The sequence below is a fragment of the Camellia sinensis genome, chromosome 9 (genome assembly GCF_055761805.1).
Source record: "Camellia sinensis isolate YWXY chromosome 9, ASM5576180v1, whole genome shotgun sequence".
NCBI classification, from domain to species: domain Eukaryota; kingdom Viridiplantae; phylum Streptophyta; class Magnoliopsida; order Ericales; family Theaceae; genus Camellia; species Camellia sinensis.
In genome coordinates this window covers 98338258-98365785 of record NC_138969.1, presented here as the reverse complement: position 1 = coordinate 98365785, position 27528 = coordinate 98338258, and the positions used below count along the sequence as shown (strand labels likewise).

The following is a 27528-nucleotide window of genomic DNA, read 5'->3' as shown; positions in this document are numbered from 1 at the left end:
TGAAACGTGGTTGTGTGAGGTGTAGAATCGTGACTGTGCAACCCATGGTTGTGTGAGGGACTATTAGAAGTGTAAATTGTAGCTATGGCTGAAATTGTGTGCGAATTCGGGAGGAAGGAGGCGGTGATTGGAGAGGTCGGGGAGAGGCAAGGACGTGGGGGAAGGAGGGAGGGGGCTGCAGCAGTGGTTGGATTTAATGTTAGGGTTAGAGTTTATAGATTTAGAATTTTTATGGTTTGAATGTAGATGATGAACATGAAGGGTAAAAATGACTTTTCGCATTTTTATTTTACTTTAGTTTTAAAAAAAATTATATCCACTTTGTGCATTAAACCTTTTGCTAATTTTAATTAAGTGTTGCAGTTTAGTCTAAATTTATAAGGGAGTTACCTGCTATATTTGAACCATAGGGAGCTAAAGTGTTCCAAGCTCAAATCACAAGGGGATAAAGTGAATTTTGTCCTTCCAAATCATGTGTAGAATATATCGCCACAAAGTGAACAGTCATTAAATAATTAAGACTAATTAATCAAAGAAAATCATGCGAGTTCGAAGGTTGACTGGGGCTACTCACTCAGTTTTATCTTAGTTCTTATAGAAAATGATTCCATATTCATCCAATTTCATGACTAATAATAGTATAATAGGCAACATGGAACATAACAATTAGTCAAATCAACCTCTATTGCATGCGGCAATGAATAAAACATAATCGGCATGCAAACATTGTTGTGTAAATTCACTTAAATTTAACTATATGTTTTATAAATAAAAAAAAGCACACCACGTGTAGAATTAGTGCAGATGTGTGTATGCTTGTATGCATCTTAGTACCTTCAATAACTTTGTAGAGAGCTGACCGCCATCTTTCTCTAGGAAACTGGTATTGATCTAGTGCCTTTTCGATGACTTCGCCATGTTTCCCTTGCAAAACTTCATGAAGGGTTACAACCGCATCCTTAGTTTTCTTGACAATATTGTTCTCATCTTCTATCATTTCCAAGGAGGGTTGAAGAAGTGAGGAAGCCATATTAACATTAAGTGCAAACTGCAGAGCAGCAGCCCAGTGGGAAGAGGCTACCAGTCTCCTCTGCTGGCCATTAAATATCTCTTCTCCCTCAGACTTATTCTCTCATTCTCCTCCTCCGAGTACTAAGTTGCGTAAGTACTGAGCGTTTGCAGCCCCTGTACTCTGAATCATCTTTGAGAAACCACTTGCTTCATTCAACAATAGTTTCTCTGGGGCATCATATTCCATAACCTGAAAAATAGGTGTTAACAATTTCTTACTACTGACATTCATACAAAACAACTCCAACTCAAAGACAGATGAATATTCAATGTAAGGGCACACCTGACCAGCATCAAGCACCAGAATTTGATCACTATCTATAATGGTATTAAGTCGATGAGCAATGATGAGCATTGTGCATGATCTGAATTCTTCTCGAATGGTTCTCTGGATAAGTGAGTCGGTTCTAACATCAACAGCTGCCGTGGCTTCATCAAGAACAAGAATTTTTGATCTGCGTAACAATGCTCTCCCAAGAGTCAATAGTTGCCTCTGTCCAACACTGAAATTCTCCCCAGCCTCTGTAACCTTTACATAGTCACACACACAAAAAAAAAATTACTTTCTTTTTTTTGGTAATTATTCCTTCTTTTGGACAGTAAAAAATATTTCATAATGGGTCAAACCTTAAACTATAATAATTTGTACACATAAATAATTCCATTTAATTTGTACACATTGACTTAACTCTAAATGCTGTAAAAATGTCATTCAAACTATTGTAATCATATTAAAGGACAATAAAATAAAATAAAACTCTGTCAAATTTTGACTTCACTTCAATCACTAACAGTTTAGTCAACTTTCACAGATGAGATACGAATATCATACATGTTTCATTATCACTTTGCAGAGCATAGTGTACAAGTCTTGAAGCCTTGGAAGCAAGGATGCTATGGAAGTTCTTCATCGGCATGTGAGTTGCTATGGGAGAGATTCATCAGCATGTGAATTGCTATGCACTGCTATTATTGCATAATAATACCCACTAAAAATACAAAGAAACCTAATAAATAATGATTACCCTAATAAATAGAAGTAAATGACTAAACTGTCCTCAATCATTAATACAAAAAATACTTCATATCTTAACAACCAGCAACCATCCAGATAGGTTGCTTGACCGAGATAGAATCAAGTCCTTAGGTTGTCAAAAATGACCCATATTTAGGAGTGAGCCAAACCTGGTGGTTTGTTACATCCTATGGGAGCATTTGTATAACGGTTGAACCATCTTGGAGAAGGGGCTGCATTTGTGGATAATTGGTGTTGAATTTTTGCATGACATCCTGCATTCTCTCTTCCTTGACACCATTATCCCCATGTTCATAGGTTATGATTCTCTGTTTCATGTCACCATTATCTCTATGTTTCTAGGTCATATGGCTATTTCCTAGGATTTAGGAGTGAGCCAAACCTAGTGGGTTGTTACATCTCATGGGAGCATTTGTATAACAGGTGAACCATCCTGGAAAAGGGAACACGTGGCCCGCATGTTGGAGAGTAATCTGCTTCCCCATTTATAGTTGCCTAACTATTTTGTTGAGAGAAAATTAGGGCAGGGTCTCTAGTTGCTTCTTGAAAACCAGGGATCCGTAACCGCCTCTTTGACCAAGTCTAACCCTTCGTTTGTTGCTATGGATAGACCAGGGTGCAACTTCTATGAGTTGACCCAATTATCATTTGAGTGTAAGTTTCTGAATAAACTTGTATATTTCAATGTGTAAAATACATAGATTACAATCTGATTTATATAGTAATTCTACACTTAAAACAAAAATAGGAAATAACAATAAATCTAATATTCTTACAATCAATCTTATATTCTCACACCCCTGCTCAAGCTCAAGGTATTTTAGTAGAAAACACGAAGAGTTTGTCAAGTAAAAACTGAAACCGAGCAATAGTGTGAGTCTTGGTAAAGAAATCAGCAAGTTGTGAAGTAGATGGAACGAATGGAAGCAAAGTAGAGCCAGATTGCAGATACTGGCCGACGAAGTGACAATCAATCTCAATGTACTTCGTGCGCTCATCAAAAACAATGTTATGAACAATTTGTGTAGCGTTGCGGTTGTCACAGTCGTGAGAAGTCGAAGAGAATTGAGGAACACTTAAATCATACAAGAGACAATAGTCTCAGTAGTGCCATGGGCTATAGCACAGTACTCAACTTTGGCAATAAAACGAGTAACAACAGTTTGTTTCTTGCTTTTCCAATAAATCAAGGAATCATTAAAAAACATATAGAAACCATAAGTGAGCTTGTAGGCAATGACATCACCATCCCAATCAAAATTAGCATGGGCTACCAAATCTAAAGAAGAATTGGATAATAACAACAAATCCTAAGAGATAATACCCCAGAGACAGTGAAGGATACGAACCATGGCTGCCCAATGCATGGAACGAGGAGTAGAGACAAATTAGATGACAACGTGAACAACATAAGCAAGATCAGGGTGAGCGAGAGTCAAATAGACCAAGCAACCAACAAGCTCGTTATTGGAGGTAAAGATCATCCGCTGGGACATTAACAGTATGATTAAGCTTTACATTAAGCTCAATCGGGGTATTAGAAATCTTAGTATAAGTGAGACCGACACGGTGAATAACTTCATTTGCATGCTTGGCCTGAGATAGAAAAATCCCCCTTAGGAGAAAAAACTATCTCAATAATACTAAGAAAATACCGCAACGGGCCCAGATCCTTCATTTCGAAGATATGGAAGAGATGTTATTTGACCTCAGAGATAGCAGAAAAGTCAGAGCCAATGATGATCATATCATCGACATAAAGTAATAGGGCAACAAAACTAGCAGAGGTATAGAGCAGAAACAAAGCAGAATCCTAGGCACAAGGATAAAACCCACACCGAGTAACAACCATCTAAAAGCTACCATACTAAGCACGAGGAGATTGCTTCAAACCGTAAAGAGCATGCTGAAGAGGACAAACATGTCCAGAAGAATGAGGAAGGCCAAAGGGAGGACGCATGTAGACCTCCTCAATGAGATGGCTATTAAGAAAAGCATTGTTAACGTCAATTTGATAGAGAAGCCAATGACGGACAGCAGTGATAAATCAATGTACGAACAGTAGTCATCTTAGCGACAGGGGCAAAAGTCTCCTTATAATCAAGACCATACTCCTATGAGAAACCATTACCAACTAGGTGAGCTTTGCAGCGCTTGGGACAACCATTAGAATGAGTCTTGACTTTAAAGACCCATTCACAACCAACTAGATTCTTGCCAGCAAGTAAAGGAACCAGCTCCCAAGTAGTAGTCCTCTGTAATGCAGACAACTCATCCTTCATAGTTTGAACCTAATCAGGATTCTAGCAGGCCTCCTTATAAGATTGGGGTTCTAAAAAGGAATGAGTAGCAGACAAGAAAGTGCTATATGAAGGAGACAAACATGTATTAGAAAAACCAATGTGAAATCCCGCATTTTTGAGGTATTACATATTTTACTGGGAGGTATTGGTGATTTATTCAGATATTTATCGGATATCGATACTCCTTGGATACTCGCGGATACGTATCGGATACTTCGTAATTAATTTTTTATTAATTTTGAAGTATCGGATACTTAATTTTGAAATATTGGATACTCGAAGTCACATATTACTTCTAATACTTTGTTTAGTTCTTTGATAAGAGGAATATAGTGAGATTTGAAGTAATAGAATTTGTTAAATTAATTTATCCTTATTGTCTCTCTCTCTCTCTCTCTCCCCTCCACAGGTTTCTTCTCACTGCTATTTTTTTTTTTTTTTTGGTGTTGGAATGCAAGGATGATGTTTAATTTTCTTTTGCTTTTGCTTTTAGTTTTGGATATTTTATGAATGTTTGGAGACTCTTAGCTTAATAGGAATCCCTCTCTTTATTTATTAATTTGCTTCAGGTTTTATTTTCATGCAGATTAGATTATTGAAATTATAAAAAAAAAAAAAAAAATTACGGACGTATTCCCACTGTACATGTATCCTACTTTTTAATATTTTGACATATCGTTGTATTCGTATCCCCGTATCCTGTATCCATGCTTCCTAGGATACCTGTTGATTTATTCTCTATCCGAGCATTATTATTCCTGTTGTATTGTATACTTCCCGAGTTAATTTATTTTTCAGGTGCAAAGCAATTTAGTGGCGATCATATTTGAAGTACTAAAGAATTTTTTTGAGTTAGAGATTTTGAGCCCACCACTACATATTATTTTTTAACACAGTTGTATAAATTATATTTTTTGGAGACATTTACGTAATTATTTTTGGAGATGATTTGTATATTTGAGGTTATTAGCTATCTGGAGTTGTAAATTTAAGATTTATTTAATTTATTAATAGCCCAGAAGTTGGGGTGCTATGACCAAGCTTTACCACAGCCTTACATTGATGAAGGGGCTACCGACGGGCATTAGGATTAGTGTCATTAGAAGCAAAAGGATCAGCAGTAAGGGCAAAAACAACTAGTGGGGGAAAAGCCTTGCGATGAGAATAAATTAACAATGGAGGAGGAGCAGAAGGGAGAGTAGGAGGAGAATGGGGAACAAGCTTAGGGGGTATAATCGAGATGTACTTATCAAGAGGGACTTCAGAAAGGCATGAATCAATGTAAACTAAATCCTCTTTGGAAATAGGGGCAGTGATAGGAGGAAGTTGAAAGTAAGACAAGTACTTGAGAAAGGCAATATGGCAGGAGAGATAAAGGCGACGGGAGATGATAGCCTTTCTAAGTAAGATTGTAACCAAAAAAGACACACAGGATAGACTGACCTAAAGACATAAAGGAGGAAGTAATTGGGAACTTGGAAAAACAAAGCCTCATAAGAATAATGACCAGAAAGAAGGGGAGTGGCCATACAGTTGAGAAGAAAAGCAACAGTAAGAACTGCTTCACTCCAAAATGGGTTCGAAATCGAGGCAGAGAAGCAGAGACCGAGAAGTCTCAAGTAAGTGACAATGTTTACGCTCAACCCTGCCATTCTGGGTGGGTGTATCAGAATAAAAAATTTGGTGAATGGTATCCAAATTAGCTAAATACTCACAAAACTCAATTTTAAAGTATTCCCCACCCAAGTCAGACTGCAACATTTCAATAGTAAACCCAAACTGTATAGTGATCATAGGCTGAAAAGTACGACATATCTAGTAGAAGTCAGACTTATGAGTCATAAGGTAAACCCAAGTGTAACGGGTGCAATCATCAACAAATGACACATAGTATGCAGAACCCTTTTTGATGAGAACAGGAGAAGGGCCCTAAACATCAGTATGGACTAAAGTAAACAATGTATCAGAAATAGAAGTACTCATATTAAAAGGTAATGCTATCATTTTGGCAAGTTTACACCCCTGACATTCAGTAATTGGATTAGGGAAAACTTTACCCAACAATCCTGACTGAGCCAACGACCTTAAGAAGTCAACAGATAAATGGCCTAATCTAGAATTCCATAAATAAAATTGACTTGACTGAGAATCTAACTGAAAGGATGAAAGAGTAGTTAGAGAGGTGGACAAAAGGAGATGCAAGCTTTCCACTACATAAAGGTCTCAAACTGTTACTTGGACATCCGATCCCTGCACATAACCAAAAAAAAAAAAAAGATAACATCAAAATCGGAAGCATCAAGCTGACTAGTTGATAGTAAACTGACTGATAACTGAAGAATATAAAAGACAGATGGAATAGTAGCGGCAGACATGTCAGATGGTAGGATAAACCCAATGGATAGAACAGATATACTAGACATATTAGCAGCATTAACAGTAATAGGAAAGGGAGGGGGAATATAGTTTTGAAGTAAAGAGACTTGATGAGTCATGATGAGACACAAAAGAGACAAAAAGCTAGACAGAAGGAGAGATACCTGAAGAGGACTCAAGCAAACCTGAATGAAGAGAGGTAAGAGTGGAGGCAGACGAGGATAGTTGGGAGGTAGACAATACACTCTAAAACCGAGTAATTTAAACACTCAAGGAAGCCAAGTCAAGATCAAGAGCTAGAGCAGATGCAGTACAAGCTTCAGGAGGCCGAAAAGTACTCATAGAAGGAGCGGGAAACTGGGTCTAAGACTGTTGAGAAGGCAAAGCAAGCAAACGTCCCTTCTTGGGACAGTGACACTTCCAATGGCCCTTCTAATTGTGGAAAGCACACTAATCAGAAGCGAGGGGCCCCTTCTTGGGCCTAGCAGAAGCTTGCAGTAGATGTATAGATGGGGTCAACAATAGTAGAGGCTAAATAGAAGCCAAGAAGACAGATGGGGATAGAGCTTAACTGGCCGTCTTGAGACGGGTTTCCTCTAATAGGAGCTCATGAACTATAGCATCCACAGAAGGGAGAGGAGAACAGTAAAGGATGCCACCTTGGATGGTCTCAAACTGAGGAGAAAGAGCTGTTAAGAACTGCACCAAAAGACATTCCTCCCGGAACTACAAATAAGCATCAAGTACCTTAATGCTAGATAGTTCCATGAGGGCCAGCTGATCCCAGAGACCCGTTATCTCAATGTAGAAATCCTGAATAGACCGATCCCGCTGACTAGCACTTTAAATAGCTGATTCCAACTCATACCACTTGACAAAGTTGGACTATTGATAAACTCCCAGTAAATAGTTCCACACCTCCTTGGCAGTAGCGTATTTGAAAAACATCATCCCAATACAATCTTCCATAGAGTTGTGAACCAAATCAGAACTTGGGCATTGTCACAATCCCAAATGTCACAAGCAATCAGATACCCGTCCTTTTTTAAATCTGATGAACGAGAAATAGAACCAGAACATACCCCAATTTTTTTCGACTGAGAAGAAAATTCTTCGTAACACTAGCCTAATAAGCATTGTTGGCACCAATGAGTTTGAAATTGACGGCTTGGATTTTGTCTTCCAACATCTTGAGAGTGGTAGTAAACAAAGAGAGTGTAAAAGCTCTCAACAGGGGCTCAATTGGAATTAGACCTACAAACTATGGCAATCTGTAATAAACCAAAAACTTTGCCAATAGAGTCAGTATTTGTGGGTCAATCAGAGGTCATGAACACACAGGGACCACACAGAGAGAGAATCCCAAGTTGGCAAACCAGATGAGCTAGAGACAAGAAGTAGAGGTGAGACATAGAGGTCACGAACACTAGATGGGTGGTGATTTGAGGCAAACAGGTCACGATGGATTGTGATTTAGGGCTGCGAAGCAGACGGGTCGTGAGGCAATGAGCTTCAGAGATGCGAACAAGGGTCTGAGAACAGAGGGGATGAATCGACATTCCGGCGTTGCGTGGGTGGGTGGCGATTCCAACGAGATCAAAGGTTGATCGCGATTTTGATAAGTGCAACTTCGGACGATCAAAAAAGAGGTCGAACGAACAGAAAACACGGCTAGGGTTTTCTCACACAGCTTTGATACCATGTAAGTGTAGACGTCCCCCGAACGCCCCGGGAGGGTTGGTCCCGTTCTGTTCATTTGGGGTTACTACAGCTCGGACTCTCGAATCGTCGCGGTTCTTAATCCGAACCAAAGAGTCCAAATCTGGCAAATTGTTTTGGGAAACAGGTTTTTGAAAAAGTAGTGCCAAACATGGACTGCTTTGCCAGATACAGAGTCGCCACCTAAATATTTTTAAATGGGGAAATTTAGGAAACCCTGACTCGGTGCCGAAGGCCACGTGTCCGTCATCACCGGAGTTATCTCGGCTCGGGAGCTTGGGTACGATCGGGGAAGGTCAGCTATGAGCACCCCCTTTCGCCCGGTCCGAAGACCGGCCTCTACTAACCGTGATATCTAGTTTTGAAAACGTTATGTGTTCTTATTCCATTTATTAGCCTAGAATTACTATGTTATGCGTACAGCAAACAAGTATAGACCAAATCGCTCAAATTGGAACAAAACATTTTATGTTTATTTTGAAAATGGTTTGCTACTCGCAAGTAGGCTAAAATACGGATTTTGCCACCCTCGAGTGGGCTTTTGGAAAAGATGGTTTTGCCACTATCTAGTGGGCTTTAAAAATCACAGTTTTAACGCATTATCCCAATTTAAGCAATTTGACCTCCACCCACAGGCATTCAAGCAGTTTATCTCATGTAAGCACTTAGCTGCATGGCAAGCATACTATTATGGCAACATTCACACGCATGCTGGATGCTAAAGCATAACTACTTACATTGTACTCCGTGCCAAAACAATAAACTAGTTAGCAAATGTGCATGTCCTAGTTCATGTTATTTTGCCTAATGCAACACATACAAGATGCAATTTTAGTTAGGCTCGGTTAACCTAAATATGGCATACGATATGCAACCAACTGATTCATGTATTCAATTTTGGAATTTGAAAATACGAATGCGGTTAGTATGATGTACCGAGCCCGGTGCATGTCAACAAATGCATGAATGCACGCATGCATATCATAAGGTATGCTAATTTCAAAAATGCCTTAATCTACCATCATAAGCAGGTAAATAAAAGGGAAGAAAGAAATGGGAATTGGAAGACATACACACACTCACCCACACTTATTACATGTTTACCCTCACTCAGAGGGTCCGAATGAATATTACAGTCCCAAATAATAAACAAATAAAATTATTACAAGAAAAATCTAATTTAATTTAAAAGAAAAGGTGGCAAAGGAAAGAAAAGGGGTAGCCACAGTCTCTGCCTCGGGATGCACGAATGATGCATGCTCGAATCTGTCTCGTCCGGAAAACCCGTACTGTACTCCTGCCGCCTCTGTTTGTACTGCCTTGTCTTTCTGAAAATTGCCAAAGTACTGGAGCAAGTTCCTTGCATCCTGCAGAGCACCACCGGCCGGACAGAATTACCACCGGCACTTCACAGTTCCCATCGGCATTTGTTGGATTCCTTGGCACTCCAGATAGTGCCGGTCGGCACTAAATTCTGCCGGTCGGCAGAAACTTCCTGCAGAAGATAATTTGACAGCAAACAGAGAACAGACAGTGCATGGCATGGAGTTTTTGGACACATGTAAGCGTGGTCATACTTCCTATCATGTTTTGAACTCAAAGAAGCATGACCTTCGATCTTTGAGCCATCAATGGCGCATGATGACTCAAGGAATCGAATTTGCCACTTAATGTAAGGATGTATGCAACAAACGCAATGAACTCCGAAACCTTATCATGGCGAAGTCAAAGGCCTCGGGGACCGAAAGTTAAGACGCGTTATATCACTTGTGGTATGAACGCCCCTCAACTCTCACACTTGGTTTGACACCCCAAACCAAGTAATGCAATGCATGTTATGCAAAACATGGCTCAAAATGCAACATGATATCAATGTGCAAGGTATGCCAAGAATCATGCAACTAGTATGGCAAGCATGCAATATTAGACACACAAGGCACAAATGTGATGTAAACATGGACGCTTTGAGCAATAGAATCTTCATGCTACAACAACATGTGAAGCAACCATGCATCAATCATGAAGCAATCATGCAAAGATGACTTAAAATGGCAAAAGGGGCAGACCCTCGCCCCCCTCAAAACAGTGGCCGAAAGTGTCCGATAGATGGACCAATGTTCATGCCAACATGCAAGTCAAAAGTCCTATGATTAAGGCACAAAAGGGAAACATTTCACTCTCATCAACATGACCACTCATGGCATGATTAAAACAAAGTAAAAACAGAATTTTTACATGCAAAAAGTGACCCCAAAACCTCCTAATATAACAGCTAAAATACCTCCCATGAAACAAATGCACTAAGGCTCACTCTTAGGCATAAGAGGACACACCCTCAAAGCATGAAAGAGGTCATGCATGCACACATACAAACATGAGTCTTGGGCTAAAATGTGGTCCTTGATGATGTTAAAATCATGAGGGTAATCACAAACATGCATGCTAGAAGTCAACATGCTCAAAGCTTTCAAGCCAAAATACAAAACAACCCTAACAAATATGTCAAGCATGATCAAATGGATAACCACCAAACTTTAAGCATGGAAAAACAATACTAAAAGCCTCATGGAACTAAGCCAACATACACAAGAATCATGGCCTAATCATAAGATGTACTTTTAAGCAAAATGGAGCAATACAAAGCAAGTATTACAAGCATACAAGGAGGCACAAATCCGGCCAAAAACAGAGGTTACATATGACTTAAAATACCTAAAAAAATTCTGAAATGAGGCCAAGGATCATCAAGCACACATGCTACCCTTTTAAGCTCAAAAAGCATGGAAAAAAACCATGAGGGGAGAGGGGTGTCCCTCCCCTATGCAAGACTTCAAACCATCTCTTTTTGACACTAAAATACACTGATTTTCAGTGGTCAAAGGACCAAAACACTGAAGTGAACAAAAACCTTATGAAAGAGGTACCAAAATGGCTCAAACAAGGCTTAGAAGGGGGAGTTTGCACTCAAACCACAAAATGACCTTAATGAAAGTGCTAGAGCAAGAAAATACAAGCCCTTTTTATGTTATACACAAGAGCTAAAACAGCAAGCTAGATAGGTAAAAAACTATTGCAAGTTTGGGGAATATAAATCAAGATGCTCACCCTTGAAGAACCTTTGAAGAACAAATGGTCTAGCCTCCTTCTTTTGATCAAAACCAGTCCAAAAACTCAAGAAACAACCCCCCAAGCCCCTCAATCTCGGAGTAAGGTGTGATGGTGTGTGTAATGGTGCAAAAGTAAGGTAAAAACCACCTTTTGAGCTAAGAAACACACACAAAGGAGGAGAGAGGTGGAGGTATAGAGATAATATGTATCTATATCTCAAAGGTCTGGTTTTTGGTTGCAAGAAGCTAACCTAGATCAAAGAGGAAGACCCTCCTCTTATAGGACTCCCTCTTGCAAAGCTTATTCAACAAGCTTGGCTAGAGGGAAATCCCTCCATACACGTGTATGGAGGGGGGAAGAGTTGGTGCCAGCTATCACAGCTGGCACAAAATATCTCTATAAAGTGGATGAACAGTGGTCGGCTGCCCAAAAATGCCATTTCGGCAAAAAACAGTGCCGATCGGCAACAATCTATGCCGACCGGCAATAAAATGTGCCGACCGGCAAACAAAAGTGCCGATATCAGCAAAAGACCAGCCGGTGGCCTCTAGCCACTGCCGGTGGGGTGTGGGGATGCCTCACAAGGCATTCCCTGCCTCTCAAAGGCAAGATGCAAGTGTTTGGTGCAAAACCAGACACTAAACGGTTGAGTTCGGAGATCCTGAGGCAGGGCACGTGAGCCGAGACCTCCGGGAACTCCAAACGAACACAAACATGGATGATCACCGAGTGTTCAAACAGTGACGTCCAAGTCTTGAGGACGGTCAAAAATGGGGTGTCTACCGTAAGTTTTTGAATAAACTTGTATATTTCAATGTGTAAAATACAAATAGTACATCTGATTTATATAGTAATTCTAGACCCAAGACTAAAATAGAAAATAAGAATAAATCTAATATTCTCACAATCAATCTAATATATTTACACAATCAATCTAATATTCTCACATTGAGCCCCACGGGTTGACCCATAACCACCTCTCCTTTATTTGTATCTTCATGCCCTGTGGCGACCTCCTATTGGCAGTGCCAAATAAGGTACAAACAAAAACATAAGTTATGATATCTCAAACTTAGAACCTCATCAACAGAAGCTTGGATTTTTACCACCAAGCCATCACCTAGCTTTGTTTAGCTATAGCAAATATAATTTATTTATTACATTATTCTCATTTTGTCAAAACACAACTTCAATTAATTTGACTACAAACAATATATACGTATAAACTTATATATTTGATTAACATATATGTATGTTAAAATATAAAAATAATTAATATTTTTAATACTTATATTTTTAAATTTATTTTTTAATATATTTATGAGGTAATTATGACGTCACGGTTCGATTCCGCTTGACTTGACGTTGAACTAGTGACCCTTGACTTGGTCCCTTTTCTGGTTTGACGAACAGTCCGTGGTTTAGAACATTGATCTAGAGTATAGAAAATGCATTAACCAAGAAAAAATCAAGTTGTTTATGCCTACACCCTAGACACTTAAAACATTTGCATTGATCACAAAAAGAGAAAAACAAGATTATCAGTAAGAAGATTGAATCTCCTTGCATGAACACCTTGTATCCAATATCTGCTCTCGTTTCAGCATTTAGGTAAAAAAAAAATACAAAACATTGAGCAAAGAGAAATTAAGCTTATACCTCAACATCCAAACCAAAAGCATTCATTCTGATGACATCCTTTAGATGAGCACGCTCTAAAGCCTCCCAGAGGTTAGCGTCATTGTGTTCACTGAAAGGATCAAGATTAAATCGGATAGTCCCTAGCCAAATAAAATGAGTGTTAAATTAGTCACTATTGGAAGTTTTTTTCACGACATATTGTCGTGACAGGGAACAAAGGAATAAGTTATATTAACAAATATTAGTTTGGAAGATATAGTGGGAAGTTATTATAAGCAGGTGTAACTTGGTATAGCCAAAGAGTTGTACTCAGAATGCTTGATGGAAAGGTTGAGGAGCACTACTGACTATCAAACTGTTTGATTGTCAATTTAATTAACATAGACATTAATTTGTCATTGATCCAGACATTTCAAGATCAGAATTCTATAAATTTTTAGTTGTTAAGTTATCGTAAATCCATATGTTTCATTACTTGACACTTTTTTTCCTTGAGTTTGTGCATATTCACGTATGCCTAGCTTGAGTGGTATCTATAATGGCAGGCCTTCCATCAAGGCCGGCCCTGAGATTTTTGAGCCCAAGGCGAAATCTTAAAATTGAGGCCCTTTATAAACCAAACCAAGCCTTAAGCCGCATCAAATGGGATCGGCTACATGAATCCTTCTTCTCCACTCGACTCTATTGACGACTATTTGGTTAGTCAAATTAAGGAGATTCATATCTCTATTTACTACACTAACCCACGTCAATCTAAGCTTGTCCCTTCCCCTAACACTTCCATCTACCGTCACTATATCGCATCTTTTCACTATTGTTTCCGTTGGACTCCGTTGTATATGACCAAACCATCTCAATCTATTCTCTCTCAATTTATCTTGTATAGGTACTACGCCTACCTATTCATGAATATACTTATTCCTAACTCTGCCTTTTATAGTGTTGCCACACATCCACCTTAGCATCAGCAACACTTATCTTATCTACATGTTTCTTAGTTGCCCAACATTCCGTCCCATACAACATCGTTGGTCTAATAGCCACTCTATAGAACTTTCCTTTTAGTCTAGTGGGTACTCGTTTATCGCAAAGTACCCCAGACGCACTCCTCCACTTAAGCCACCCCGCCTTAATTCTATGGATCATATCCGCTCCAATCTCCCTAACCGTTGTGATAATCAATCCTAAATAATAGAAATGTTTACTATTAGGTAGTTCTTGGTTCTTAATCTTCACTTCTCCTTTGCTTCCATTATTACTGTTATTAAAATTACACTCCATGTACTCTGTCTTAGTTTTGCTTATCCTAAATCCTTTAGATTCACGTGATTCTCTCCAAATCTCCAACTTAGTGTTAACTCCTTCTCTAGTCTCATTCACTAATATGATAACTTCTACAAAAAGCATACACTATAGCACATCATCCTAAATATTTCTCTTCAACTCATCCATAACTAACACAAAAAGATAAGGCCTTAAGGTTGATCCTTGGTGTAATCTCACAGTAATTGGAAATTCACTTGTCTCTCCAACAGGCGATCTAATAGTGGTCACCACACCTTCATACTTGTCCCTAATCACATCAATATAAACTTTTGTCACCCCTTTCTCTAACACCCACCAGATTATATCCCGAGGCACTCTATCATATAGTTTCTCAAAATCGATAAAAACAATATGAATGCCTCTTTTCTTTTCTCTATACTTTTCAATTACTCTCCTCAAAAGATAGATCGCTTTTATTGTTGACCTACCAGGCATAAATCCAAATTGATTCTCTAACACCTCTGTTATATCTCGCAATCGACATTCCATCAATCTCTCCCACACTTTCATTATATGATACATTAGCTTGGTTTCTCTATAGTTGTTGCAATTCTAGACATCTCCTTTATTCTTATAAATTGGCACTAAAATACTCTTCCTCAACTCCTCTGGCATTTTTCTAGTTAACAGAATTTTGCTAAATAACCTAGTCAACCAAGCAACCCTCTTCATACCTAAACATTTCTAAGCTTTAATAGGGATATCATCGGGTCCTAAAGCCTTATTCGATTTCAACTTCTTAAGTGCAATCTCCACTTCAAAGTTCCTAATCCTGTGATAGAACCTGTAGCCTTGGTTTTCCTTCTTACTGGCTACTTCCTCCCCTTTTAACGTTCCTCCATGTTCCTCATTTAATAACTTCTCAAAATAGTTCTTCCACCTCTCCTTAATCTATTCATCCTTCATCAACACCTTAGAGTCCTTACTCTTGATATACTTAACCTGATTAAAATCTATTATTTTCCTTTCTCTTATCTTAGCAAATTTGTATATTCTCTTGTCTCTCTCCTTACTACCTATCACACCCCAAACCCGGGTATGACCGGCTGTGGCCCACAGGGTCTTAGCTCAAGGCACACATAAGCCTAAACATGAATCCATAAACACATTGAATAACTATATAATAGTCCAGTAATAAATAACCAAAGCTCAATCCAGTGACATGCCACAAGTATAAACGGCAAAACCAACCGTAATCAATACCATCCAAACTTATGGGATATAAACAACCCACATATCAAAATAATTCTAAATGAACTCTAATAAAAATAAAAATAAATATGTAAAAACTTGACACAACAATCTAAAACAAAATCAATGAATGTTCTAAAGGTCCATGCAATTGAGTCTCCGCTACGTCATGAGTCCACTCTAAGTCCTTCTAACACTTGGAAATGATAAACAACTAAGTCAGCTGATAGCTCAGTGAGTAGTAACATGGATAGTAAATACAGTTTTGAAAACAGGGTTCGATTCCAAAATAAGATATATATCATAGAAACTAGATTGGCATACAATTTTGATAAAAATAATCTATTCCAAAAGAAGGTTCCACAGTTCAACAGTTAAAATACTAATGTCTCTCAAGAACATGATAAATGGCATTTTTCACTTAAAACAAATTACAACATGAACACCAATAATTTTCTGGGTACTAAGAATAACAAGTAACATGCCACACAGTTCTCAAGGCAATAAGCCTGTTGGATTTAATTATCGAACCAAGAGTCATCCTCGGGATGAACACGGGCCTTCTCTCTAAGACGATCCGATTGAAGGTCACCTAGCCTAGCCTAGCCTGGGTCTTTTCCTTACAATCGTTAAGCACTAGAGTCATCACGGGCCAACCCAGATCTGTTCCCTAGTGGCCAGAGTCACCACACACTGGAATAATTTCCCTGGACTAAAATATACAAATGGTCCTGATAATCAATACAATTCAGTTTCACAAAACATGGTAGTTTACCATTATAAACATGACACCATAACATATAGTTTACAGTATACCAAGTTTACACATGTTTCAGAAATAATTTAATTCCATTGATAATATAATAGATTATCAAAGCAGTTTAGTCCTGAAATAACAATTTAATTTTCTAACAGTTCAAGGTAGGGGAACAATTATGAAAATATGTAGCATGAAACTACTCAATTGAAAACGGAATAATGTAATCCTCGAATAAAGTATAAATGTCCAACTAGTGCCTTGAACCAAGTATGAAAACTACACGTCACTACTAATTTAAAAATACTAAAGAATAAGAAACTAAGTAACCTCAAACTAAAGCGCACTAATACGGCTCAACCCAACTCACCGTTACTCTTAAATATTACCTAAACTCATGTTCTTCAAGGTCCAAAATCACCTAAGACATGGGTTGTGAGAACCCGAATATACAAATCAAGTAAATAATTAAATAATAATAATTTTACATTCTCAAATATTTTGAAGGTGAATCCTAATGCAAATTAAATATTTGGAGGGTCTTTTAATTAATTTTAAAACCTAAAATAAATTTATGGTTAAAGTCTTTAATTTAGAGGCAAGAATTATTTTTAAAAAAAAAAATAGAGAAGAGGGTGTGACTTAAACTCTTGACTACAAAATTAATAATTAAGGCTGTTACCATTTGAGTTGCATATAACTTATATATATATATATATATATATATATATATATATATATATATTATATTTATCTATTTATTTGACCTACACATGCTTTGGGTGTGCCCAACCACTAGTATTAAATAAAATAAACACAAACCCTACAATCTTATTTGTTCACCACAAGTTAACAGCAGCCGTTTAGTCAAAAGGGAGGGGAAGAGAGTGGTGAGCAGGCACACCATTAGATTTTCGAGTGAATTCATTGTCTTTGGTATGCATTTTTCACCATTTTCCTTCCCTGTTTTCTTGATTTATTATTATCTATGATCATATTTTCATTGATTGAGCGTTGTCATGAGGAAGCAGTGCTATAGTATGGTGTTTGATTGGGATTTTATTAATATTTTTTTTGGTGCTCATACAAGTAGTGTTGATGGAATTTTAGAACTAGCAACACGTGGGGTATAGGTGTTCCTTTTGTGAATTCTATTGATGGGTTCTCCACTGTAGAAAGTGTAATAGTGGATGTTAAATAGTTGTGCATAGTTAAGTGTTGTGTTTGGAGGTTGTACTAGTTGAGTGCTGGAAAATAGGACTTAAATTGGTAACTTAACAACGGAGTATTTCTTAATACAAAAAGAAAATCTGTTCAGAACTACAAAATTTAAAAATCAAGAAACCATATCAAACGAATGAATTTTGAATTGAAATTTTTACAATAGATTAATTACATATGGAATTGCATGCCAAAATTTTCATATAATTTGTGGGAGTCAAAATCTATATTAACTGGTGCATTCAAATTTGTCCAGAAAACTAGTGTAAAACAGTAACTACAAAAGTGTTATTCTCTTTGGGTATAAATCCGAAATTTATCAAATCAGCATCATTAGAACCGGTTAAAAGTCTAGTTTCTTACATTTTTGGCCTTGCATTGATTGATCGTGTATACTAAGAGAACCATTAATTTCTTTAAAGTGCTGCAAAAAATAACCTGTTTTAATATAATTAATTGTAAATAATTATTTTGATAAGCAAATCAAGTAAAACCAATTGGATTTGAAACTTAGGATATATTAATTGATATCTGTAGGGTTTTGGAATTTTTCGAATAGCGTGGAGTGGGTTTTGTAATTTTCAAAGTTAGCGAATGGATTGGGAAAGCTTGTTTAAAATTCTATTTTATTTTAAAGTTACTTTTAATTAAGTTTCGATTTGAACCTGTCTTGGGTGATTTTAGACCTTGAAGAACATGAGTTTAGGTAATATTTAAGAGTAACGGTGAGTTGGGTTGAGCCGTATTAGTGCGCTTTAGTTTGAGGTTCCCTAGTTTCTTATTCTTTAGTATTTTTAAATTAGTAGTGACGTGTAGTTTTCATACTTGGTTCAAGACACTAGTTGGACATTTATACTTTATTCGAGGATTACATTATTCCGTTTTCAATTGAGTAGTTTCATGCTACATATTTTCATAAATGTTCCCCTACCTTGAATTGTTGGAAAATTAAATTGTTATTTCAGGACTAAACTGTTTTGATAATCTATTATATTATCAATGGAATTAAACTATTTCTGAAACATGTGTAAACTTGGCATACTGTAAACTATTTGTTATGGTCTCATGTTTATAATGGTGAAACAACATGTTTTGCTAAACTAAATTGTATTGATTATTGGGACCATCTGTATATTTTAGTCCAGGGAAATTATTCCATTGTATGAGGTGACTTTGGCCACTAGGGAACAGATCCAGGTTGAGCTGTGATGACTTTAGTGCTTAACGATTGTAAGGAAAGACCTAGGGCAGGCTAGGTGACCTTCAATCTGATCGTCTTAGAGAAAAGGCCCGGGTTGCCACCCCGAGGATGACTCTTGGTTCGATATTGGATCCAAAGGGCTTATTGTCTTGAGAACTGTGTGGCATGTTACTTGTTATTCTTAGTACCCAGAAAATTATTGGTGTTCATGTTGTAATATGTTTTAAGTGAAAAATGTCATTTATCATGTTCTTAAGAGACATGAGTATTTTAACTGTTGAACTGTGGAACCTTCTTTTTGAAACAGATTATCCTTATCAAACTGTATGCCAATCTAATTTCTGTGATATATATATATATATATCTTATTTTGAAATTGATCCCTGTTTTCAAACTGTATATTTTAACTATACATGTTGCTACTCACTAAACTATCAGCTGACTTAGTTGTTTATCATTTCCAGGTGTTAGGACTTAGAATGGACTCATGGCATAGCGAGGACTCAATTACACGGACCTCTAGGACATTCATTTTTTTGTTTTAGTTTGTTATGTCGGTTTTGTGCATACATTGTGGTTAGATTTTAGTTAGAATTATTTTATTTTATGGGTGATTTGTGTTCCATTTAGTATATATTTTTGGAAGTTGGTTACGACTAGTTTTGGAAGTTGGGTATACTGTTGTCATCCTCGCTCTCAGCTCCCCCCTGCCACCTCTCCGGTCTTCGGGTTAGGTACTTCTTCTCCTTTATATACATCCCTTCCACCTCCTCTTCGTAATCCTCCTCAGGATCGACACCCTCCAGACTGTTGGGGTTATTTGAGTAGTATTAATCATCTCATTTTCCAGTATGTTTCATATGACAGGGTCTCCCCTACCTATCATTTTTTTCTTGGCAAGCTTGAATCAAAGGTCATTCCTTGTTTTGTGTCAGAGGCCCTTCAGAATCCAAAATGGGTGGAGACTATGCAAGTTGAGATGACAACTTTAGAACAAAATTATACTTGGGATCTGGTTCCTTTACCGTCTGACTAGAGGTTGCAAATGGGTATTCACTATTAAGTATCTAGCTGATGGCTTCGTTGACCGTTACAAAGCTCGCTTAGTGGCGAAGGGCTTCACCCAGGTTCTTGGCAAGGATTTTGGCGCACCTTTTGCCTTTGTTGCCAAGCTTACGTTCGGTCGTCTTCTTATCTCTCTTGCAGCATCCCATTTTTGGCCTCTTCATCAGTTTGCGGTCAAGAATGCCTTTCTTTATGGGGATCTTCTTGAGACGATTTATATGGCATCTCCTCTTGTTATAATATTTTCTTATTTCCTTATTTAGATTAGATTGTGATTGATTGATTGTGATTCCCTAATCAGTTAATCAATCAATCAATATAAAAGGTGATTCCTTAATCAGTGCTTTAGGGCTTCCTTTTGTAACAGTTGATTGATTAATATAAAGGTGATGATATCTTAATCAGTGCTTTAGGGCTTCCTTTTGTAACAGTTGATTGATTAATATAAAGGTGATGATATCTTAATCATCTCCCAAGCTTTGTATTCTCTTAAATTACATGGCATCAGAGCCAAAACCCTAAAAACTGTCACCCACACAGCCGCTGGCACCAACCAGCCATCACGTATCACCACCCATCCTCCACTGCTGGTCCCTGATTCTCTGTCGAAACCAGTCAAGGTCCTACAGAGCTATTTCAGCTTCAACCGAAGGCCCTTCTGGCCTAGTCAACCGTTGTGAGGGTTGTCCTAGCCTCTCTTTGTGTATTTCAGCTCCTGTGGATGAGTGTTTAAGGGCTGCCCATCTTCTGTTGCCCCAAGTTTTTTTCCCTCTACTTTCTTGAACACAATTCAACACTTGTTTTGATTGGAGGTTCATTTTTCTGTATTTGATTTATTTTTTGGGTTCATAGATGACCCATTAATTTGATTGTTATGCTCCTAAAGTGGTCTGTATGTGATTTTACTTGTTTCAGCTTATTTCATTCCTCTTTTCATTCTTATGATTCATGCAAGGTTTTTTGGGTTGAAATTGTAGAGTTCTTATGGCTGACCTAACTAGTGAATCCACCACTACTTCTCACCCATCTAAAGGGGAGAGCTCTAGTCCAGTTCTACTACATCTGAGAATCTAAACCCTAGCCTCAAAATCACCGCTGCTCTATTTAATAGTCAGAATTACGTTTCATGGTCTCAGTGTCTGACACTTTTTCTGAAGAGTAAGGGAAAGATGAGATATGTTAACGAGAGAGTTCAAGCACCAGGTATTACGGATCCTGGCTATGACCAATGGGAGATTACCAACTCTTTAATTATGGGGTAGCTCATTCATTCCATAGTTCCGGAGAATGGTGAAGGCTATTTATCCATGGATACTGCCTAGGATATTTGGAAAATAGTCGCTGCTACGTACTCGAAAAGGGAATTTTTCTCAATCTTTTGAGCTGCACCGGTCTATTGAGCACTCAGTATAAGGGGAGCAGACAGTTCTCTAGTATTACACCTTAAAGCCTAGATCATCTCCTAGATTACAAGCTTGTTTGTACAGTTGACTTAGTTGGTTACCAGAAGTTTCTTGCACAGGAAAGGGTCTTCAAGTTTCTGGAAGGCCTCAACGTGGAGTTTGATCCGGTCCGAAGTCGTGTCCTTGGCATAGATACTCTTCCATCTCTTTAAGAGGCCTTTGCATATGTACAGAATAAGGAGAGTCGTCGTTCTGTTATGTTACCACCGGCTACTGGAGACCATTCAGCAATACTTTCTGCTCTTTCTCAAGATGGAGCTAGTTTGTCACTACCTCTTTCCCATCCTTCAGGTAAGGATACTGTGTTCTGTGATTACTGCCGCAAGCTGCGGAATACTCGTGAGACATATTGGAAGGTTCATGGGGCTCCATTAGGGAGTCGGGGTGATTGGTTTGGTACTAGAGGTGGCTGATCAGGCTAGTCTAGAGGACGTGGCTCTAATCCACAGGCCCATCAATCTAGTGCTGTTGATACCTTTGATTCTACTTCCGCTTCAGTTGGTTCGACTTTTGATAGTTTATCTAGCATGACTTCTCTTGAGCTTGAGGTTGTTTTGCATCATTTACTGGCCCACCAGTCTTCTACTGCTCCCAATGCATCTTCCTCGTCGTTTACCCGTGCAGGTAACTTAGCCTCTTCTTCTAGTGCTTTTCTTTCCCATAAGTATTTGCTATAGATTATTTATTCTAGTGCCTTAGATCATATGTATGGGTCTTCTGACCTTTTCTCAACATACAAGCCCTCTTTAGATTAAGACAAAGTTAGGATTGCAGATGGTACTATTTCTTCGATCTCTGGGAAAGGTTTACCTCTGTCTTCAGTGCTCCACTTTCCCAATTTTTCTATTAATTTTCTATCCTCGAGTCGTATTACTAGGGATTTGAATTGTAGTGTGACATTTTTTTCCTGATCATTGTCTTTTTCAGGACCTTGTCACAAGGAGGACGATTGGCAGTGGTAGTGCAGAAAATGGTCTCTATTTCTTGGATCATCCGAACAAGCTTGCTCATCATTCCATCCAGTTCCCAACCACCAAGGAGGGTTTATGGTTGTGGCATCGGCGTCTTGGGCATCCTTATTTTTATTTATTTAGGCATTAATTTTCGTTTGTTTTTACAAACAATAATGTGTCTGAGTTTCTTTGTAAGTCTTGTCAACTTAACAAACAACACAAAGCTTTTTTTGCTCCAAGTCTTAATAAAAGTTTAGCTCCTTTTTCTTTAATACATTCTGATGTGTGGGGTCCATCTCGTGTGGTGTCTTTAAAAGGCCATAGATGGTTTGTTACCTTTATCGATGATTTTTCTCGTACTACTTGAGTGTATCTCATGAAAGAAAAAAGTGAGGTTTTCCCTATGTCTCAAAATTTTCATAAAATGATTTGTACCCAGTTTAGGGCAATTGTCAAAATCTTGTATTCTGATAATGGGGGTGAATACATCGATTCGGGGTTAGAGATATTTTTCCACTCATGGCATTATACATCAAACATCTTACACCAATACCCCTCAACAAAATGGGGTTACAGAACGCAAGAATCATCATCTTCTTGATATGGCTCGCTACATGTGTTTTTCTATGAGTGTGCCTCGGTCCTACTGGGGCAAGGCCGTTCTCACCGCAGCCTAGCTCATTAATCATCTTCCTACCCAGGTTTTGCAAAAACAAGATCCACTTCAAGTCCTTCTTCGTTCAGAGTGTTTTCCATTCCCCTTAAAATATTTAGCTGTGTCTGTTTTGTCCACAATCATTCTCCCACTCGTGGTAAGTTGGACCATCGTTCTCTCAAGTGTGTTTTTCTCGGATACTCGCCTACTCAAAAGGGATACAAGTGTTATCACCCTCCTTCTCGTAAGTGGTTTGTGTCCATGAATGTCACCTTCTTTGAGTCCCAATCATACTTCTTGTCTTCTCCGGTGTCACAATCAGCCTTTCGGGGGGAGCCTTGGTGTAAAGAGATTCCTGTTATCCCTGTTGCTCCTATGGTGGAACCAGTTGTTCCTGCACCACCTATTACTGGGACTATAGAATCCAATGCCACCAAGGACAAGGAATGGCAAGTTTATGTCAGGAACAAAGACAGATAAAAAGTTTCTTGGATACAAGAGACCACTTCTGCTTCTAATAAAAAACCTCTTGTTTCTCTTGAGTCTACTGATATTACTATTCTTGACACTTCTGATCTTGATATTCCTATTGCCAAAAGAAAGGGTGTGAGATCTTGTACTCAACATCCTATCTCAAACCTTGTCCTACTCTCATTTGTCTTCCTCTTATAGAGCCTTTATGTCAAAGATTTCCTCTGTTAGTATTCCTAACCATTTTCAGAATGCTTTCGCTGCCTCTGAATGGAAAGTTCCCATGATTGAGGAAATGAAAGCACTTCGTAAGAATGGTATTAGGGAATCAATTGAGTTACCTAAGGGTAAACGATCGGTAGGATGCAAATGGGTGTATACTGTGAAGCACAAAACAGATGGTTCCATTGAGCATTACAAGGCTCAACTTATGGCAAAAGGCTTCACTCAGACTTATGAAGTAGACTATCAGGGGAATTTTGCACCAGTGTGGCTAAGATGAATTCAGTCAGGATACTTCTCTCTCTAGCAACTAATTTAGATTGGTCACTTTATCAGTTTGATGTAAAGAATGCTTTCTTATATTGTGATCTAGAAGAAGAGGCATATATGGACATTCCTTCTGGTTTTGAGGATCATCAGACAAAGGGTAAAGTATGCAGGCTTCAGAAGTCGTTTTATGGTCTCAAACAGTCTCCAAAGGCTTGGTTGGAGAGATTCACTCAAGCTATGCTTAAATATGGTTTCAAATAAAGTCAGGCAGATCACACTTTGTTTGTGAAACATTCCTCATATGATAAGACCTACAGCTCTCATTGTTTATGTTGATGACATAGTGCTTAGAAGCGATAATAGTGAGGAAATACCCCTGTTGAATAAATATTTAGCTAGTGAGTTTGAAATCAAAGACTTGGGGAACTTGAAGTATTTTCTGGGAATCGAAGTTGCTCACTCTAAGGATGGGATTTTAATCTCACAAAGGAAATATGTTCTTGACCTTTTGAAGGAAACATGGATGCTTGGATGTAAGGCATGTGATACCCCATTGGAACCTAATAAGAAACTTGGCGATGATGAAGGAGGAGCAACTGTTGATAAGGGGAGTTATTAGTGACTAGTGGGTAAGCTCATTTACTTATCTCACTTTCGTCCTGATATTGTTATTGTTGTTAGCATGGTTAGCCAGTTTATGCATACTCTTCATCAAATGTAGAGGCTGTTATAAGAATTCTAAAGTACTTGAAATCTTCTCTTGGAAAGGGCCTTTACTTTTCCAGACATGATCACCTTAGAGTGGAAGCCTATACAGATGCTGATTGGGCAGTGTCAATAACTGATAGGATATCTACTTGGAGGAGTAAGAAACAGAATGTGGTGGCTAGATTGAGTGCATAAGCTAAGTTTAGAGCTATTGCACAATATGTGTGTGAACTCTTATGGATTAGACTGTTGTTGAGTGACCTGGGGATAGGCCAGACAGACTCTATGTGTCTATATTGTGATAATAAAGTTGCCATCACCATAGCTCACAATCTTATTCAACATGACAGGACAAAACATGTTGAGATTGATCGCCACTTCATCAAGGAGAAACTCACCAGCAGCATGATATGTACTCCCTTTGTGAAGTCAAGTGACCAATTTGTAGACATCCTCACCAAGGGAGCTGGGAGTAAACCATTTCATGACATTCTAGGCAAGCTGGGCATGCAAGATATCTTCACACCAGCTTGAGGGAGAGTATTAGAATACTTTCTTATTTCCTTATTTAGATTAGATTGTGATTGATTGATTGATTGTGATTCCTTAATCAGTCAATCAATCAATCAATATAAAAGGTGATTACTTAATCAGTGCCTGAGGGCTTCCTTTTGTAATAGTTGATTGATTAATATAAAAGGTGATGATATCATAATCATCACCCAAGCTTTGTATCCTCTTAAATTACACCTCCTGGTTTTCGGGTTGAAGGGGAGTATTTGGGAAAAGTGTGTCGATTGCCCAAGTCTTTGTATGTCTTGAAACAGTCTTCACGAGTTTGGTTTGGTTCAGTTCTGTCATTATCTCCATAGGGTTTGTTCAGTGCCACTCAAACCATACTTGCTTTATCCATCATAATTCAGCCGGTCAGTGTATAGTCTTGTTGGTTTATGTGGATTATATTATTCTTACACGTGATGATTCTGTAGGCATTGACCAAGTAAAAAGGGATTTGGGACACACCTTTGATATTAAGGATTTGGGGAGTCTCACGTATTTTCTTGGGATTGAGGTGACTTGCTCACAGCAAGAGATTTCCTCATCTCAAAGAAAGTACACTCTTGACCTACTTCAGGATATTGGTATGTTAGGGTGTAAACCTACTTCTACTCCTATGGATCGCAATGTCAAGCTCACATCAGAGTCTAGCAATTTGCTAAAGGACCCAGGCATGTATCAGCATCTTGTTGGACGTCTAATTTATTTGACTAACACTAGACCTGACTTCACATTTGCAGTCAGTGTTGTTAGTCAATTCGTGCATGCACCTCATACAGAACATCTTGATGTGGTTCATCACATTTTGAGATATTTGAAGACCTCTCCTGGCTTCGGATTATTCTTTACAGTCGCTCCTCAATCTGGGCTCTCTTCTTTCACTGATGTTGACTATGTAGGATCTAGAATTGATCAACGTGCTACTTCTGGCTTCTGTACTTTCTATGGTGATCATCTTATATCATGGAAGAGTAAGAAGCAGACAGTTGTTTCTAGATCTTCTGTACAAGCTGAGTATCGAGCTATAACACAGGGAACATGTGAGGTACTATGGCTTCATTCTATCTTAGCAAAGTTGGGTTTTGAGGAGATTGGTCCTGCCTCCTTGTTTTGTGAGAACGAGTCTGCTATTATGTTGTCCTCTGATTTTGTCCTTTATGAGCATACTAACTACTAAGCATATAGAGGTTGATATTCATTTCATTCGAGAAAATGTTCGAACTGGTATTGTGAGTCCATCCTTTGTCTCTTCCTCTCAGTAGTTAGCAGATATGTTCACAAAGTTTGCAGGACCAACATTGCTTCAGTCATCCACTGGCAAGCTACGATTGTTGAATATCTTCACACCAGCTTAGTGGGGAGTGTTGAATATAAATTAGAATATATAGAATCTTTTTATTTTTAGTATTATGTATATAATCTGTAATTGTGTCAATCATTGATTTGGTGCCTTATTTATATCGTTTCCTAAATTGTATCATGATTCTATTATATATACATGGCCACTTCCTTATTCATTGGAAAGCCAAATCATTCTTTTCATCCTTTTAAAAGTTGATGAAAGGGTTGGAGTTGTTTATATCAAATCAAATTTTTTTTTTCAAATTTAGAATAAAATTAGATGAAAAAAAAGTTATGAAGGGTTGGAAATACTCTAAGAATCTTTAATTTCGATTGTGAAGTTAAATTAGTTAATTTGGGTTTTAATTTTTAAACCAATAAATGTCATAAGAGTTAAAATTTGACAAAATTTGGGGGCCCAAGGCAGCCGCCTTGCTTGCCTTGGGCTAGGGCTGGCCCTGCACTTCCATGCACAAATATATTACGTAGCATACTAGCATCCTTTTCATAGGATTTATGTGACAAATATGAACTGTGTGCAAAACTAATACCAGCCATGTTATAATTGTAGAACATTTTTATGTCCTTATGTACAAAAGATAAACAAAAGAATATCACAAGCAAGAAAACGTGCATGAAAATATATATTAGCCTGAGGTGGCAGGATAATGCACAACCTAGCAAACTACCATTTCTTGTGTTTTCTATGTCATTATATTACCCTCTACTAAGATGCAATAGGCAGACAGCAGTTGCAACACCCACATATAGAAAAAGGTGATTGGGAGACTGCCAATCGGCAAACGATAGTTAATTTATCAAAAGTATCTAGGAAATTTCAATATTCTACAATTATAAGGTAAGAAATTGAA

General features: G+C 38.1%; 1 pseudogene across 1 annotated transcript in view; it reads right to left on the bottom strand.

The window, feature by feature from the left end:
• Positions 1-621: 621 nt before the first annotated feature.
• The window catches only part of LOC145799644 (ABC transporter C family member 2-like), a 42252-nt pseudogene continuing 15345 nt past the window's right edge, over positions 622-27528 (bottom strand). The window contains exons 11-13 of the transcript XR_014341302.1: positions 13273-13394; positions 1355-1600; positions 622-1261 (exon numbers count right to left, since the gene is read on the bottom strand). The product of XR_014341302.1 is annotated as an ABC transporter C family member 2-like (transcript). The remainder of the gene's footprint in view (positions 1262-1354; positions 1601-13272; positions 13395-27528) is intronic.